The sequence below is a fragment of the Sorex fumeus genome, unplaced genomic scaffold, assembly GCF_029834395.1.
Source record: "Sorex fumeus unplaced genomic scaffold, SorFum_2.1 ptg000111l, whole genome shotgun sequence".
In the NCBI taxonomy this organism is placed as follows: Eukaryota; Metazoa; Chordata; class Mammalia; order Eulipotyphla; family Soricidae; genus Sorex; species Sorex fumeus.
Window position 1 is genome coordinate 8,867,216 of NW_026606168.1, and position 16,162 is coordinate 8,883,377.

General features: G+C 45.2%; 1 protein-coding gene across 7 annotated transcripts in view; it reads right to left on the reverse strand.

The window, feature by feature from the left end:
* Nucleotides 1–15,826, reverse strand: part of GABPB1 (GA binding protein transcription factor subunit beta 1) — a 59,253-nt gene extending 43,427 nt beyond the window's left edge. For 3 of the 7 annotated variants that reach the window (XM_056135393.1, XM_056135392.1, XM_056135387.1), the window contains exon 1: nt 15,136–15,154. The gene's annotated coding sequence lies outside the window, so the exon portion shown is untranslated. Of the gene's footprint in view, nt 1–14,122; nt 14,182–15,135; nt 15,156–15,196 lie in introns of those variants that run through there. The other 4 variants (XM_056135389.1, XM_056135394.1, XM_056135388.1 and 1 more) reach the window with 4 other exon arrangements.
* Between the last annotated feature and the right edge of the window lie 336 nt (nt 15,827–16,162).

Sequence of the window (16,162 nt, forward strand, 5' to 3'; positions counted from 1 at the left end):
TGGCCCAAAAAGCAAAAAAACAAACATAATACTCCTTTCCTTTATATCTTTAAACTTTCCCTTGTGAAGCTTGGGGTGGGGAGGGCTGGGATAGTTCCACTCCAAGATAAGCAGCATGGCTGGATGGGCTTGAAGGTCTGGTGCTCAGGTAATACAGTGCTGCTGGTGCCCAGCGGTGAGAGCCACGCCTGGTGGTGCTCGGAGGATCATGCAGTACTGGGGTCAGACTTGGAGGCTCTGCAGCAAAACATGTGCTTTGCCCCTTTGAATCATCGCCCACCCCCCCACCCCCACCACCAAATCCCCATTCTGCCCTAGGGTCCAGTGATGTATTTCAGCGGAGTGCATGCCTTACATGGGTGAGGCCCTAGGTTTTGGGGAACCTCTTTCCCAAAATTATTTCCCCACATAACATTCAGGTCTCAGAACTAGGATTTGTCAACCTTCTGTTAATCCATTAGGTATTTTTATGCTACTAAATATTTGTTTATATTTTCTAAGCATATACCATTTTACTTTTAGTCCTTACATTTCATTCTTGACATGTGGAATTGATTTCACTCTGTTTAAAGTATAACCTTTAGAGGGGTTGGAGAGATAGCACAGCAGGTAGGGCGTTTGCCTTGCACGTGGCCAACCCGGGTTCAATTCCCAGCATCCCATATGGTCCCCTGAGCACCGCCAGGAGTAACCCCTTGCATCGCCAGGTGTTACCCAAAAAAAAAAAAAGTATAACTTTTAGAGCTGCACTGTATTACATGGCTAATGAAATTACTAAAATTTCAGTTTAACTAAAAACTCAGTATCCATGGCTTCACCAAGTGAGAGTGGGGCTTGTCAAAGGGGGCCTAGGGACAGTGGTAGAAAGATGTGACACTCGTTGTTGTTGTGGTGTAGCAATACTGTACTCCTGAATATGCAATAGCAATCTATTGTATATCACAGTAATACTTTTTAAAACTCAGTTCCCTGATCACCCTAATGAAACTTCTAGTTCTGAACAACTGTAGTTGTGGCTAAAATATTGGACAGCACAGGTACATATTTCCACCACAGAAACAATGTTTCCATCTCAAAACAGTGAATAGTGCTGGTGTCTGTCTGTCTCTCTCTTCCCTCTTTTTGCTTATTCCCTTTAGGTTCTATTAAAGGGAGTTCTGTATTTGGGAAGGAGGAAAAGGAATAAATCACAATAGAGAACATATCGTTGATAATGTTTTTGCTTAAAATCTGTCACCACATTTATTTTTAAAATATTTCAATGGCACAGACGTTGATATAACAAAAAGGTATCACTGGGTATGAAATTATAGGTTGGGAGGGATTTCATTTCACAGTACACACATCACTATCTTCTGACTCTCATTCTTGCTCTTTGAGAAGTTGTTTGTTTTCTTCTGGCTCTGCTTAAGACTCTAGTCCTTTTCCTCTGGCTACTTTTGAGGTTCTTTTTCTCTATGTCATTCTTTATGTAATTTCATTATATGTCTGATTGGATTTAATATCACCCTAATTTAGATTCATTTAATTACTGAGTCATCAATTGATAGCTTCCAATGACTGGATAATGCCCATCATCATCTCTTTAAATGCCATTTTCTTTCTACTCTAAAATTATAATTAAGACCTCAGCCTATCCTTTCTTACTCCTTATGTATGTTCCCTCTTTTTCTTTCTACTTCCTATATTTTTTTCAAATCTGTATTCCAGCCAAATAACTTCTCTGGTATATCGAATCTGAAACAACTATAAAATTAACTATAGTTAATTTTATTTCAATCAGGTGTATTTTTTTCAAACCTATAGTATCACATGGGGCATGGGGGATGGGGAGTATCACACCAAGTGGTGCTCAGAATTACTGCTGGCGCAGTGCTAAGGAATCTGGGAGGGATAGTGTGAGCCTTCTGAATTACCTACCTGAAACAGTACCACTTTTATTCCATTTTGTTTGTGGTGCTGGGGATTGAACCCACGGGCTCACACACGCAACACAAGCACCTTATCACATACTCAGCCTTATAATGCTAGATTTTAAAAAGTTTTAGGCCAGAGAGATAGTACAGGGGTTAAAGCATTGTCTTGCATGCAGCTGTAGTGGCCACTAACCTGCTTTGAATCTCCAGCACCATACATGGTTCACAAAGCACCACAAGGGGTCGCTAGCGAGTACTGAGCCAAGCACACTCCAAGTATGGCCCCCCAAGTTTGGCCCCAGACCCCACTATCCTTCCAAGGCTTCCCATGCCATGTCTCAAGTTTATTTCTATGAATACAGAAAGTGTGGTTGTTTGAGTTGTGTCTCCTCTAATTCTAATACATGGAGCCTATGGAATTTTTCTTCTTCCATCTGCCATTCTGCTCACTCCTGCTCATCTTTCCTTGTCTCACTGTATTGCAGCTTACCTCCAAATGTGCTGATCGCAATCCTAAAGATTATTTGTAGGGAGGCTTAAAACGAAGCAGCATTTCTCCAAGAAATGTTTGTTTACTGAGTTCGACTCCTCTGCTCCTCTCGGAGGGACCGGCAAGCTACTGAGAGTATCTCTCCCGCATGGCAGAGCCTGGCAAGCTCCCCGTGACATATTCGATATGCCAAACACAGTAACAACAAGTCTCACAACAGAGACGTTACTGGGCCCGCTCCAGCAAATCGATGAACAACGGGAGGACAGTGCTATATGTACTTTTAGCAAGCACCTGATTACATTACCAATCTATCCTAACCTAAAGTTGTGGCTTACGAGTCCCTCATCAGGGCCAGAAAGACAGTACAGGAGGTTAAAGTGTTTGCCTTGTATGCGGTCAACCCCAGTTCAATCCCTGGCACCACATACGATCCCCTAAGCATCGCCAGAAATGTTGCCTGAACACAAAACCAGAACTAACCCCTTAGCACAGCCAAGTGTTGCCTACCACAATACCCCACCTCACTCCACCGAAAAACTCCTTTATTTTATTCCCACACAAAGTCTATGTATGGTCATAACTTTGAAGCAACATTTGTTTCCTTTCCCTTTCCCTTGGCTCTGCTCAAAGCAAAAACAACTTGTCCTGACATCCTGCTAAATACTTGACTAGGAGGTAGTCTGGAAAGGAGTGGAAGATAGCTCTGATTCAGAAACAAACAGGGCACAAGCCCAATCAAGAAGAATCTCTTTACACAACCTATTTGGATAGGGTCTTGATTTCAAGGCTTGATTGGAATCTGAGTATTGATTTCAGTTCAGTTTCATTCTTGATTTGGGGGTGATAATTCATTGATGCTCAAGACTTACTCCCTTCGCTCTGCATGCAGGCATCACCCCACAGTGAGGGATCACTCCTGACAGTACTAGGGGCCATATGCAGCGCCAAAGATGGAACAGGGTCAGCCACGTGCAAGACAACTGTCTTATCCACTATACTATCTCTCCGGCCCTGGGTCTCTTCTGTTCATATTGCTACACAACGCTGACAAATTCAAATTTATTAATAGCTGCAAACATATTCTGGACAAAAGTAGTTTCAGTTCTCTACATGGTTTGTTAACCTCTCTTATTTATCTCTATCGTTCTTCCAGAATGTGACTTACCAGGTTGTCCTATCTTCCCAATTCTTCAAAGCTTTCTTGGTAACATTCCACATAGCTAATCTGGATATTTTAATATGTTTTAAAAGAAGATTGACCTAAATAATCTGGTCCACTCCATATGGACTGAATGCTTCAAAACAAGGCTAAATAGTCAAGATTTTTAGTGCTGTAGATGTCAGTATACAGATAAGAAGTCAAAGAGGATGTTCTGGGTTGGGCCTGGACAACTTGGTGAAAGAAAAAATTACTGAAGTAAAGATGGGACAGTGGAATAGGAGGGTTAAGAGTCGGACCACTAAGGATAGGGGAAGGCTAGGGAAAAAAAGAACTGGACCACATTTTAATGTGACATGTTATAGCTAGATTTCAGGTTTCCTAGAGGAAGAGGCAAAAATTTTTAGTGTCAGGCACAGCCATAAGTAACCTTGTACTCATATACAGTATTCAGTTAATCAAACTTGGCTGATTTTCTGTGTTTGGGGACACCCTGCACTCCTCAGGGGGTTTCTCCTGGCTCTGCATCCAGTAATCACTCTGGTTTTGATTGGGGGACCACACGGGATGTCAGTGATTGAACCCAGGTCAGGCGCGTGCAAGGCAGGCGCCCTACTAGTATTAGCACTCTGGCCAAAGGCTGATTTTCCTTACTGCCCTCTTGGGCTCCCGAGCTCTGCTGCGGATAATTATCCTGTGGATTGTAGCATAGGCAGCACTGGCTGTGGATGCTACCCAGTATGTGTAAGTCCGATATCTCTTATCCAATTTATGATTTAAACAAATCTCAGCCAGGAATGTGGCTCAAGTGGTAGAATGCTTTCCTTGCAAGTGGAGACCCTGCTTTGATTCCCGGCACTCACGGCCTCCCACCACCAGCACCACTGTCAGATGTAGCCTCAAGGCCCAGCCTCCCGCCCCCATGCACCATCTGGCCTGAACACTGCTGCAAGTGCCCTCCCAATAAGTGTCTCTAGATACAGCTGAATGTTTGCTCATGGAAAAATCCCCAGATGGAGATTCCCTGAATCAAATGAATCAAAGTTCATTTCTATACTTGTACAGGACTGCAGATCTGAGAAAGATAAAAGCTGATAAAATATAGGTGGGAGATAACACAACAGCTTCACCTTCATTTAAGCAACGCCCCCCTCCCTTTTTGAAGCAAAAACAGATTTTATTTGGAGGTTTTTAGGAAGGGGAAAGAAAGTGAGTGAGTAACATGCCCAAGAGAGAACACAGGCTTCTCCAAAAGCAGAGGGAGCCCCTAAACACATCCCAGCATAAGATACGGAAACATGAAAGTACACATCTCAAGAGGAGAGATGAGGGTACCACAAGTGCTCAGCCATGTGGGCACAAGCAGCACACAGGTTCAAGCAGCACATGCACCTAAACAACTGTTTCTAATTGAGGCGGGAGCAATCGCACAGCGAGCAGGGTGTTTGCCTTGCACTCGACTAAACCAGGTTCGATCCCTAGCATCCCACATGGTACCCCAAGCACCTCCAGGGCCAATTCCTGAGTGTAGAGCCAGGAGTAACCCTTGAGCCACGCTGGGTGTCACAAAAATAAAGACTAATTATCTCTATACATAATATTATTTGCAATTTTAAAGCATTTTAAGAAAATGTTCCCAGGAAAAAAATTCCTTCTCTTCAGATATAAAATGCTTAAAGTTTAAAGCTCAAGCAAGAATTCCTTAACAGCTCTTACTGTTGCTGTTCCACGCCCAAATCTTCATTAACATAAATCCAGAAAAGGACTACTGAATTCACTTGCGAGTCCTGGCATGGGAGTGCTTTATCTGTGCTCCTCTTTTATTGTTTCTGACACTACAACCACGTAGACAATTATATAGATAAATAAGGGCCTCATAAACCAGATTCTGAAATACAACTTGATCAAAAAAGTTTTAAACCCAAATCATACAGCACGAGTTTGTTTCAGGCAGTATCTAACGTATTGTGACTTCTTTTCTCCATGAAATTACAGCTTTTCTCCACAACGTTACACCTTACTATAAAACATTAACATTGTTTTAAATACTATATTATCATCTCACAATTCATACTCCCCAAATTGGCTATGCCAATATGCTCCCAACAAGTTTTTATTTTTTATTTCTAAAGAAACAGCATAGATTATTGTAAACAATAATCAATCTTAATAGGACCAACCTCTATAAACATGTGAAGGGTTTGAGGGGTAAAAAGATATTTTCTGCTACTGGTGTAGCTCAGTGGTAGAGTGCATGTGAGATCCCGAATTTGGTTCCCAGCATCAAAAACATTTTTGCTTTAATCTGTAGCTCTCAAATTGCTGAGCTAGTATATCTTATCAAATGATATTGGCCATTTATGTTTCCACTCTGACACTTCTAATACCTACTGTTATTTCTTTTCATTGAACTGACATTTCATTACCACGAACTCTGCCCCTGCTCCAATCTCACTCCTAACAATGTCAACTCCAAAAACACAGAGATGTCATCTTCTGTTAGGTGCATTACTTTAAATCAGAGACTAGAACAGAGTCTCTCAGAAGACAAACATCTCTGAATGACCTTTGACAGGCAAGGAAAAGGAAAAGGAAGAACACGTGGAGTTGTGCCTGTGCGTGGTATATTAAAGAGGAAATAGTTGCTTGATAATGTTAAAGAGTAAGATTAAAGAAGCATCCTGACACCCAAAAAAAAAAAAAAAAAGGATCAGAGGCAGAATGTAATATGAAAAAAAACATTTACAGCCAGAAAGTAGACTTTGTGCTTTATCCTACACACAACCGAGAGTCATTCAACATTTGAGAAAACGGTACTCTATTCAAATATTTATCCAGCACAAGTGCAACTCACTTTGCTTGGCACAGTGAAGAGTTCAAAGAGCAACAGCACGAGATCAGAATTTAGTAGCACTGAGATTTAAAAAAAAATTTAGAAAAATTATTCTAGACTCTTCGAGCCCATGTTTTCTCTTGAACACATATCTCGCTTGCTTGTCTTTGTATCTCTTTGCTTTTTCTAATCTACAGAAGCCCAAGTAGTTCTCTCTCCCCCTGCCCCCACCATCATATTTCTAAGCAAGTTTTACTCAATAAAAGCTATCTTGTTTCATTAAAATCTTGCTTCACTAAGGTAAAGGTAAAGGTAAAGGCCCTCCCGTTGATCGTCGATTTGCTCGAGCGGGCCCAGTAACGCCTCCATTGGAGACTTTGTTGTTACTGTGTCTGGCATATCGAATACTCTCGGTAGCTTGCCGGGCTCTCCGAGAGGGGCGGAGGAATCGAACTCGGGTCGGCCATGTTGGCCGCGTGTAAGGCGAACGGCCTACCCGCTGTGCTATCGCTCCAGCCCTTTGCTTCACTAAAATATAATTTATTTAAACACACACACACAAACAATATTTGAGCCAGAGAAATAGTATAGGGGTAGGGCATTTGCCTTACACAAGGCCGACCCAGGTTTTATTCTCAGCTCCCCATACGGTCCCGTGTCCTGCCAGAATTGAGTCTCCCAATGGGTAAACAATTGGAAGATACAACCTGGAGTACACACTTAGGAATTAAATGCATATAAAATATCTAGTTGAGAAGACAAAAACAAGAAGAGAAAGGACCGCAAGGAGTAATGTCAGTGGAAAGGGAACCACGAAACCAAAAAGCAGTTAGAAAGGCATGAGAACATGGTGGAAAAGCAAAGATGAATATTAAGCAGTCTAGGTGGAGGGGGGCTGGAGCAATAGCACAGCGGGCAGGGCGTCTGCCTTGCACGCAGCCAACATGGCCGACCCGAGTTCGATTCCTCCGCCCCTCTCGGAGAGCCCGGCAAGCTACTGAGAGTATCTCGCCCGCATGGCAGAGCCTGGCAAGCTCCCCGTGACGTATTCGATATGCCAGACACAGTAACAACAAAGTCTCCAATGGAGACGTTACTGGGCCCGCTCGAGCAAATCGACGATCAACGGGAGGGCCTTTACTTTTTTTTACTTTAGGTGGAGGGAGCAAGGAGCTCTCTCAAAGGGCTGGAGCACATGCTTGTGATGTACAGGGCACCAGTTGGATCCCCAGCACCATATGATCTCCTCAGCACCCGTGGGTATAGCCCTGCTGGCTCTCAGCACTGCTGGAGGGATATACACACACACACACGTACACACATATATAAAAGCTGGGGGAGGTAATTCTAACAGGCTATAAAATTGTTTTGTTTTGTTTGTGGACAACACCTAGTGGTGCTCAGGGGGTTACTCTTGGTTCTGCACTTTGTAATTCTGCATAGAATTACTCCTGTCAGTGTTCAAGGAACCATATGGGATGCTAGGAATCAAACCAAGATTAGCCAAATGGAAGACAAGCACCCAACTATCTCTCCAGGCCCCAAGTTTTAAACATTTTGAAATATTAAACAAGGTAGAAAGAACAGTAGCTGAAAAAAAAGTAGCAACAAAGGGTAATCTAAATGAAAAGCTTTTCTCCCAAAATACAGAAATCTGTTTATACTTAAATGTAAGAATGAAAAGCTAAGTATAGCAGTAGGATTCCCTAGAAAAGTAAAATAAGCTTAAGTTTAAAGAAAAAATAAAACCCTTGTTTTCAAAACTTCCTTATATGTTTACAAAAAGTAAGATGAAAGATTTGAAACTTGTTCTATAAAGTTAGAGAGTTGCTTTCGTTACCCCTGCCTGCCCCCCCAGCCCCTTACAGTGTCAGGAATCCAACCCAGGATGACACACATGTAAGGCATATACTCTAATGCTGAGCCACACCCCCAGTCCTGTAGTTTTGGGGTTTTGTGTTTTGGTTTTTTTTAATGGTACACATGCATAGTCCCCCCCCCCTCCAGCTAATAAAGATTGTAAGTCAAAGACAACTTTTGAGAAAGGAAGGCATAAAAGAAAAATATGTGATTGTTTGCCATAAAGTAGCAATTGTTCACTATTAACTTATAGTGGCCACCATATCTTTTTTGTTTTTGTACCACACCTAGCGATGCTCAGGAGTTATTCCTGACTCTGCACTCAGCAATCAATCCTGGTGATACTCCGGAAACCATATGGGATGCTGGGGATCGAACCCAGGTCAGCCACGTGCAAGGCAAACACCCAACCCCACTGTAGTTTATAAACTATGTATTTATTGTCTAAATGTTATTATGGTTCCCAAACACCCAGAGCATATGTTGAACTCTGAATGCCAAAGTGAGAAGGTGGGATGTCTGGGGAGTGATAAGAAGACCTCATGAATAGGATAGGATAGCCCTCATGAATGAGCTTAATGCCCTTATTTTTAAAAGTCCCGGATCTCTTGCCTCTCCACTTGCAAGAGGTCCAAGTATGACTCCCTGCATTCGTGGTCTCCCTAAGTTCCACTCAGTGGTCCCTAGTGGCCCCTAGCACTGTTCTCCAAGAGAGAACTCATAACTGAGTGAATATTCTATATATTACTAAACTCCGTACTGGAGCTATAGCACAGCAGGTGGGGCGTTTACCTTGCAAGCAGATGACCTGGGTTCGATTCCTCCGCCCCTCCAGGGGAGCCCAGCAAGCTACAGAGAGTATCTCACCTGTAAGGCAAAGCCTGGCAAGCTCCCCATGACCTACTGGATATGCCAAAAACAGTAATAACAAGTCTCACAATTTGTTGTCAGATGTTACTGGTGCCCGCTCAAGCAAATCGATGAACAATGGGAGAACAATGGGAGAACAGCTACAGTGCTACTAAACTCCAAAATCCACAAAGGCTGTGAAACCCAAAATAATTTATTAAGCGGTAAAACTTTTCCTGAACTGGCATGAAGCCACTTAGCCTTTAGTTATCCCATTTAGTATAAACATTAATACACTTTGCTATAAAATTAGTACCGTACTTGAAGACTTTATTGGACTAGTGAAAGGTTAAATAACATTATTTTTACCACTTTTTGGGTTGCCAGGGATTAAACCCAGGGCCTCAAGCATGAGAAGTCTGTATCTAAATGCAATAAAAGAAGAAGAAAAAAAAGAAAACTAATCCAAAACCTCTGAAGACACCAAAGGTTTTGAATAGTGAGATATAACCTGTAACAATTGTTAATATTTACTAGGCAATTATACAGACATTTTTCTGATCACTTTATATGGTGTAACTCATTCAATTCTCCTAACCACCAAGGTAATGCAATTATCCTCAGTTTACAAAGGAAAAAACTGAGGCACAGTATACTAAGTAAACTATACAATGTCACATAGTTAACGAGTGACTAAGCTAGGGTAAGCACATTTAAAATATGACACATAGAAAAGCAAAATAAAAAATGATTTTTTTTTTGTGGAGTAGGAGCGGTATTTTTTTCCACTGAATTAGCAACAGGAAGTAGGTCCAGGAATAGGACTCAGCAGTAGAGCACTCGCCTTCACACGTGAAACCATCGGTTCGATTCCCAGCACCACAAAACCAAAAACTACGAAGGAATCAAACTTTAAAAAAATATGAAACATTAAACAAATCAAAGTGTTACTTGAGCCTAGGTCAGGGCTGCTTCCCAGTTCTGTACTTCAACTTTGGGACAGTAAAACACAACTGGGTAGAAGCCATAGATATTTCTCTACTCATTTCCTTCACAGCCTACAAAAAGAATTTTTTTTTTAAAGTTTAATAAAAAACACTGGGGCCGAAGAAAGTACAGTGGTAGGGTGCTTACCTTGTACACAGCCAACCTCGGTTCAATCCCTTGCACCCCTTATGGCTGCCCCAACCTGCCAAGAGTGATACCTGAGTGCAGAACCATGAGTAAGCCCTGAGCACTACCAAGTGTGGCAAAAAAAAACAAACCAAAAAAACACACTTTTTGCACTTTAAATTCCCACGTAAGGTTTAAAGTTGTTCATGATGGGAAAAAAACCTCATGTACATGCAATGTCTAGGAACATGTGCATAAACTACATGACATAAAATCCAAATTCCTTGCCTTATGCTAATGTTTAATATTTTAACTAAAATACATCTTATCTTTTTCATTACAAGATATATGATCATCGTAGAAATTGGAAACTTTAAGCAAAAGAGAAAATCGCCCATAAAACTATACTCAGAAGGAACCAACTAACAATTAGGCATATTATCTTCCAGATGCCATATTCCTTTCTGGGGGTGCCCCCAAGCACTGCTCAGAGGGGTCTAGGCTACTCCTGGTCTGGCCACCCAGGTAGCTGTTTCATTCCGGGGCTAGAGGATGTTGAGCTGGGCTGCATCATTAGGGTGTGTGGGAGCCTCCAGGGCTGGACTTTATATACCCAGTAGTGCAGGGGTTTTTTTTTGGGGGGGGGGGGGGGGGGGTGATAAAAAGGGCAAGGCCTTGTGGTGCTGGGGTTTGAATTGAGCCTGGTAAACACAAAATACATGAATTATCTCCCAGGATGAAGACGTTTTATTTCAAACCAAAATAGTAACTGGGAATGGGGGAAACATCCACACGTGGCAGTACTTGGGGGCCCTACGTGGCACCAGATTGAAACCACTGTCAGGGCTGCAGCCACACACAAGGCATAGGCTTCAACTCTCTACTCTTACTCTACCCAGCCCTGAAATTTTATTCTAACATCTACTTCTTTCACTAAACATGTATCAAAACATTTTCCCTTGCCTTTTTATTCTTACTTTAACACCTTTCTAATGGTCTGTCAATGCCCCACTATAGGGATGCATCTACACTAACAGCAAGGAAATATTTTGGTTGTTTACAGTTTCACACAGCACAGTGAACAAGCATCATGTCAGGGCTCTGGAGGTTCCAAGTCCTGGCTCTATCAAAATAACTGCCACGTCGGGCAAGCTGACATCTTTCCTCCCTGACTCTGTTTTCTCTTCTGAAAAATGGAGACATCATGTACATATGATCAGGGGCGGTCAGGTGTGTTAATACAAAGCTTTTATTACCAACAGTGTGCCCACAGCTAATCTTTGCATACATCTTTATCTTATCAGGATAAATGCCCTTAAAAGGGAATTTTCAAGTCAGGAAGCACACCCCATTTTAAGCACTGGAGTCTGCCAAGTCACAGCTTGTTTTAAAGCCCTCCTAATGTTTGTTTCACTCAGTACTCATTTCTCTTTAACAAAGGTGAAATGTGTGCCTGCTTCTGTGGTGTGCGTGCCACAGGCATATGCACCAGGGGTTGAACCAAGCACTCACGTGTGCTTTACCACTGAGTCACATTCCCAGGCCTTTTCCAATCAGCGCTCAGGTGATTTGGGTAAAAAAAGTTGAGAAAAGGGGCCAGGGATGTGGGTCAGTGGTAAATTGCATGCCTTGTATGCATGAGATCTGCTTCTATTCCCCGAACCCTTAAAAACAAAAATGCTGAGAAATAATTCAAGATCCCATTTATAATATGCTACCTCTGAAACAGACATTAATACCTAAGGGTATTAATCAGTGCAAAGTAAAGTGGGACATAACAGCTTGCTTTTTCTATAAGTGATCCTACCTACCTGAAATGATGTTTACCTTGTATTATACAAGAGTGTTGGTTCATGCTAAATGTACCCTTAGTTAAAATGATCAAGTCATTTTCCACATGCTCTATTTGTGCATTAGCATCATGGATCGTAACTGCCAACCTATATAACCATTCCCTTAAAAGAGAACTAAGGCTGTTTTAGCTTCCTATTTCTGTATGTACTAGGACCCTGCCTGTGGATTTACCTTCAGTGGACTTAAGTTTTCTAAACATCATTTTTAGCCTAAAGATGCTCCAGCAGCTAGAGTAGAGCGCACGAAACTAACAAGCTGATGACAGCAATGCATGTTCTCTGTACAGAACGCTGCTGTCAACAGTGAGAAAGCACACAATTCCTAAAGCTAATAGATTTACGGTTTAGGAAAGCAGGACGGAGCAAACATCTTCAGGAAAATTCAAAGATAAACATTAGTGCCACAGGAACACTACCAGTTGTAAAACTATTGAGGCTAATAAAAAATGCTAAAATGAGTTTGCTATGAACTTCTAGGTTTTTCCAAAGTTTGCAAAGTGAAAAAGGAGACCCTCATAATTTTCCTCTATAGTTGTAAAGTGACAATGCACCCTTAAAATGAACTTATGATTCAGAATTTCATGTACTTGAAACACTGGGAGAGACTGGTGTAGGGCTACTCTATAAAATAACACGCTATTGTTAAAATTATGATACCTCAATTAGTGTTTTCAATTTACTAGTAACTTTTCAGTTTCTTAGGACTTGTTTGCTTTACCTGTTACTATTTCTGGCTTATGAGATACCCAATGTCCAAAGTCCATTCTAAGGGAGGTGAGGTCCCTGGCAGATGCATTTTAGAGAAGGGCAGATAGGATGAATAAACCGAAGTCAAGTAAAATTAACCAAGATCTGATCCAACATTTATTTTCATCTGAACAGCAAACATCAAAAAATATACCTGGCATTTTCTAACAATTACATGAAGAATGACCAGATGCTTCCTGTTGATTGAACAGGAGAGAACCAGAGGGACAGAATCAGACTACAGTTCACAGAACTGGAAATGAATTTAGGTTCACTACAAAAGCATGAAACCAACGTATGACCTTAAATTTTCACAGATCTAGTCATAACTGGCCCCCGAATCAGAAAACCCAAGAGTCAAAGAAACAAAGAATATTTAACTCTAAAGACATAAGGTATGTACTTGGATTGCAAAAGTATTGTTTCACCAAAGATACCGCTGAATTCCTTTTCTAGATTATCTGGCTCTCCAGGCTTTGAAAATGTCCTATCGTCCAAGAAAAGTTACATTTCCTTAGTTTTCAAAAGACCATCTAGCACAGAAGTCATGTTTTACTTGTGTCCATCATTAAAAATAAACTGTGGAGCTAAAAATTAAATTTAATCATTTAAAAATCTTTTCAAGTTTTCCAGTCTCCAGAACCAAGGGTTTGGTTTAAACATCTAAATCTCCAGCTGAAAAAAAAAAAAAAGTAAAGCGCTGGGGGAAAAAGTTCTCTTGTACATATTTTCCTGTAATACTAACTTGGCTTGCATGTTAAGACTAGGGAGACGCTTCATAGCTTAAGATAAAAAATAAAGTATGCGCAAAGTTTTTATGAGATTACAGTGGTGTAAGAGCACAACAGACCGCATGCAAACTTGGGTTTAAGAATCTTTCACAAAAAAACATATGAACGACATGCAGAAATGCTTTTTGAAAAAGCATTACCGTGCCTGTCACAGCATGGAATGGATTCTTCAGAAAAACAAAACTTTCAGAAAAAATATTTCATTTTTCAGTTAAAAAAAAAAAAGAGGCAAACCCTTAGTTTCCCTAAATTGAAAGCTCGAGTCCGGGAGGGGGGGGGGGCGGGAAAAAAAAAGTGGAAGTTGTGACGCTTTATGTCAGTGCGAAGGCATTTCAACCAAGCTGGGTGGGTCTCTAGCACGAGGTCATCTATCTGCAGAAACTTCTAACCACCAACTTCTGCACCGAAAAACAACTGGAGGGCAAGAGAACTTTCCAAGGCCCGGTTTGCCGGACGACATCCCACTCTTCCGGATTCAAACTGCACTCGGGAGAAAGTCAAAACTTGCCTGCGCGGAGACGGCAAATCAGCGTCCAGAGAGAGAGGACGGACCCGTCCCCATTACCGAGCCCCCCGGCCCCCGGCGCTGCTCTGCGGTCTCTGCCCCTTGCCACAGTCCAACCAGGTCTGACGCCGAGGAGTGAAGCGATGTGGGGCTGCAAACACAGCTGCAAGGGGGCCACCCGCAGCAGGCCCGGGCCGCCTGCCCCTGGGGCTCCGTGTGCACGGTGCACCCCCCCCAACACACACACACACACACACACCCCGAGGTCACGCACGGGCACATTTCACCCGGGAGGAGAGCTTCTTCCACGAAAACACGCTCCATAGAAAAAAGAAAGAAGGAAAAAAAGAACTGTGCCCGGCCAGCTATGACCCGGGCAAAAAAAAGAAAATTCCTCCACGTCGTGCTCGGCGAGCCCTGAGGCCGGGTCCCCAGGCAGTCAGGTCCCCGCGCAGCCGGAGCCACAGGCTTCGTCCCCCTTGGGGACTCCCGCGGCCCGAAGCCCCCACGCGGGCCGGGCTCTCCCGTTAACCCTGTGTGTGCGGGCCGGCCGCCCCCCGGCGCTCCGGGCCGCTCCTTCCCGGCCCCGGCGAGCCGGCCGCGCCGCGCAGACAAAGGACGCCCGAGGCTCCCGGGGCGGCGGCGGCGGCGGCGGCTGCTCCCCGCCACCCCGCGCCCGCCTCCGCTTCTCGCCCGCTGCGGGGCCGGCGGGCGGCGGGCGGCGGGTGGCGGGCGGCGGCGGCGGCGGCGGCGGCGGCGGCGGCGGCGCGCCGGGGCCCGGGGAGGGGGCGGCGGCCGGCCGCCACCATGTCTGCCCGCCCCTCCCCGGGAGCGCGGGGCTCGGCGGACAAAGCGCGGCGGCGGCGGCGCGGGCGGGAGCGGGCGCCCAGGCCCACCCCGCCGACCCCCGCGGAATTAAGCGGGGCCCGGAGCCCCGGAAACCCGGCGCCTTAATGCAATAAACAGGAAATCGCGGGGATGATCTGGGTTCCGGGGGAAGTGGAATTATTTTTTACCAGCGAAGAGATCAACTTCCACATCCGGTGGTAACAGGGCCCTACACAGACCCGCACTGACCTGGAAAAGCTTCGGGAGCGGCGGCGGGGGAAGCGGCGGGAGGTGGTGCGGGGACCCGAGGCGCCTCGTACCCGGACGCGCGGACGCGGCCCCGCTACACACGCGGCGCTCCAGCAGCACGGGGCGCTATTTTCCGAAAATGCCGCGTCTGGTCGGCGCCCAAAATCCCCACCGAAAAGTCCCCCGTGCTGCGCGCGGAAGGACACATGGTGTGCGAGTGAGTCAAAGCTCCCAGCATTCCTCCCGGACCGGCCCTCGCCCCGGCCTTTCCGCCCGCGTCAGAGGAGCCCCCCGTCCCGCCCGCGGCCCGAACCCCGTCCCGAGGGGCGCTGGCGAGGGGTGGCGAGGGGCGCCTCTGCTTTTCCCTCTCGACCGAGGGCCGCGAAACAGGCCACTTCGAGGCCTTCGGCCACACAAAGGAAAGCGGCGGAATGATCCGCGCTCGGCGACCGCAAGTCCCGGCTCGCCCGGCGCCTGCGCGCCACGGGCTGTGGGAGCCCGCGGCCGGCCATGTGCGCGGCGGGGCTGGCCGGGCCGCGAGCCGCGCTTTCCCGCGTCTTTTCCGCGGGGGTAGGAGTTGGGCAACGCCGACCGCGGACGCGCCCGCCCTCGGCGCTCGGCTCCGTGGCGGCGGGGCGGCGGGCTCCCGCCCTGCTCCGAAACGAAAGCGAGCCCAGGAGAGGCCTGGGAGGTGCGGGAGCTGGAAAGCGGCCGTAGGTGCCGCCGAGGGGGGACCGGCCGTGGAGGCGCGGGAGGAGGGTCGCCCGCCCCCCGCCGCCCAGCAGCCCCGCTCCTCAGAGAAGCGCCTCAGAACTTCTCGTGGGAGTTCCCGCGGGTTACCGTCACCTCGGGTAGAGATCTGTTTCTTCCCGTGGCTCAAGTGGCCTCTTAACTTTTTTTTGGAGAAAAAAATAGAGAGAGGAACGGAGTTTTTTTGCAGGTGATGATCGGCGCGGTGAAAGCGTT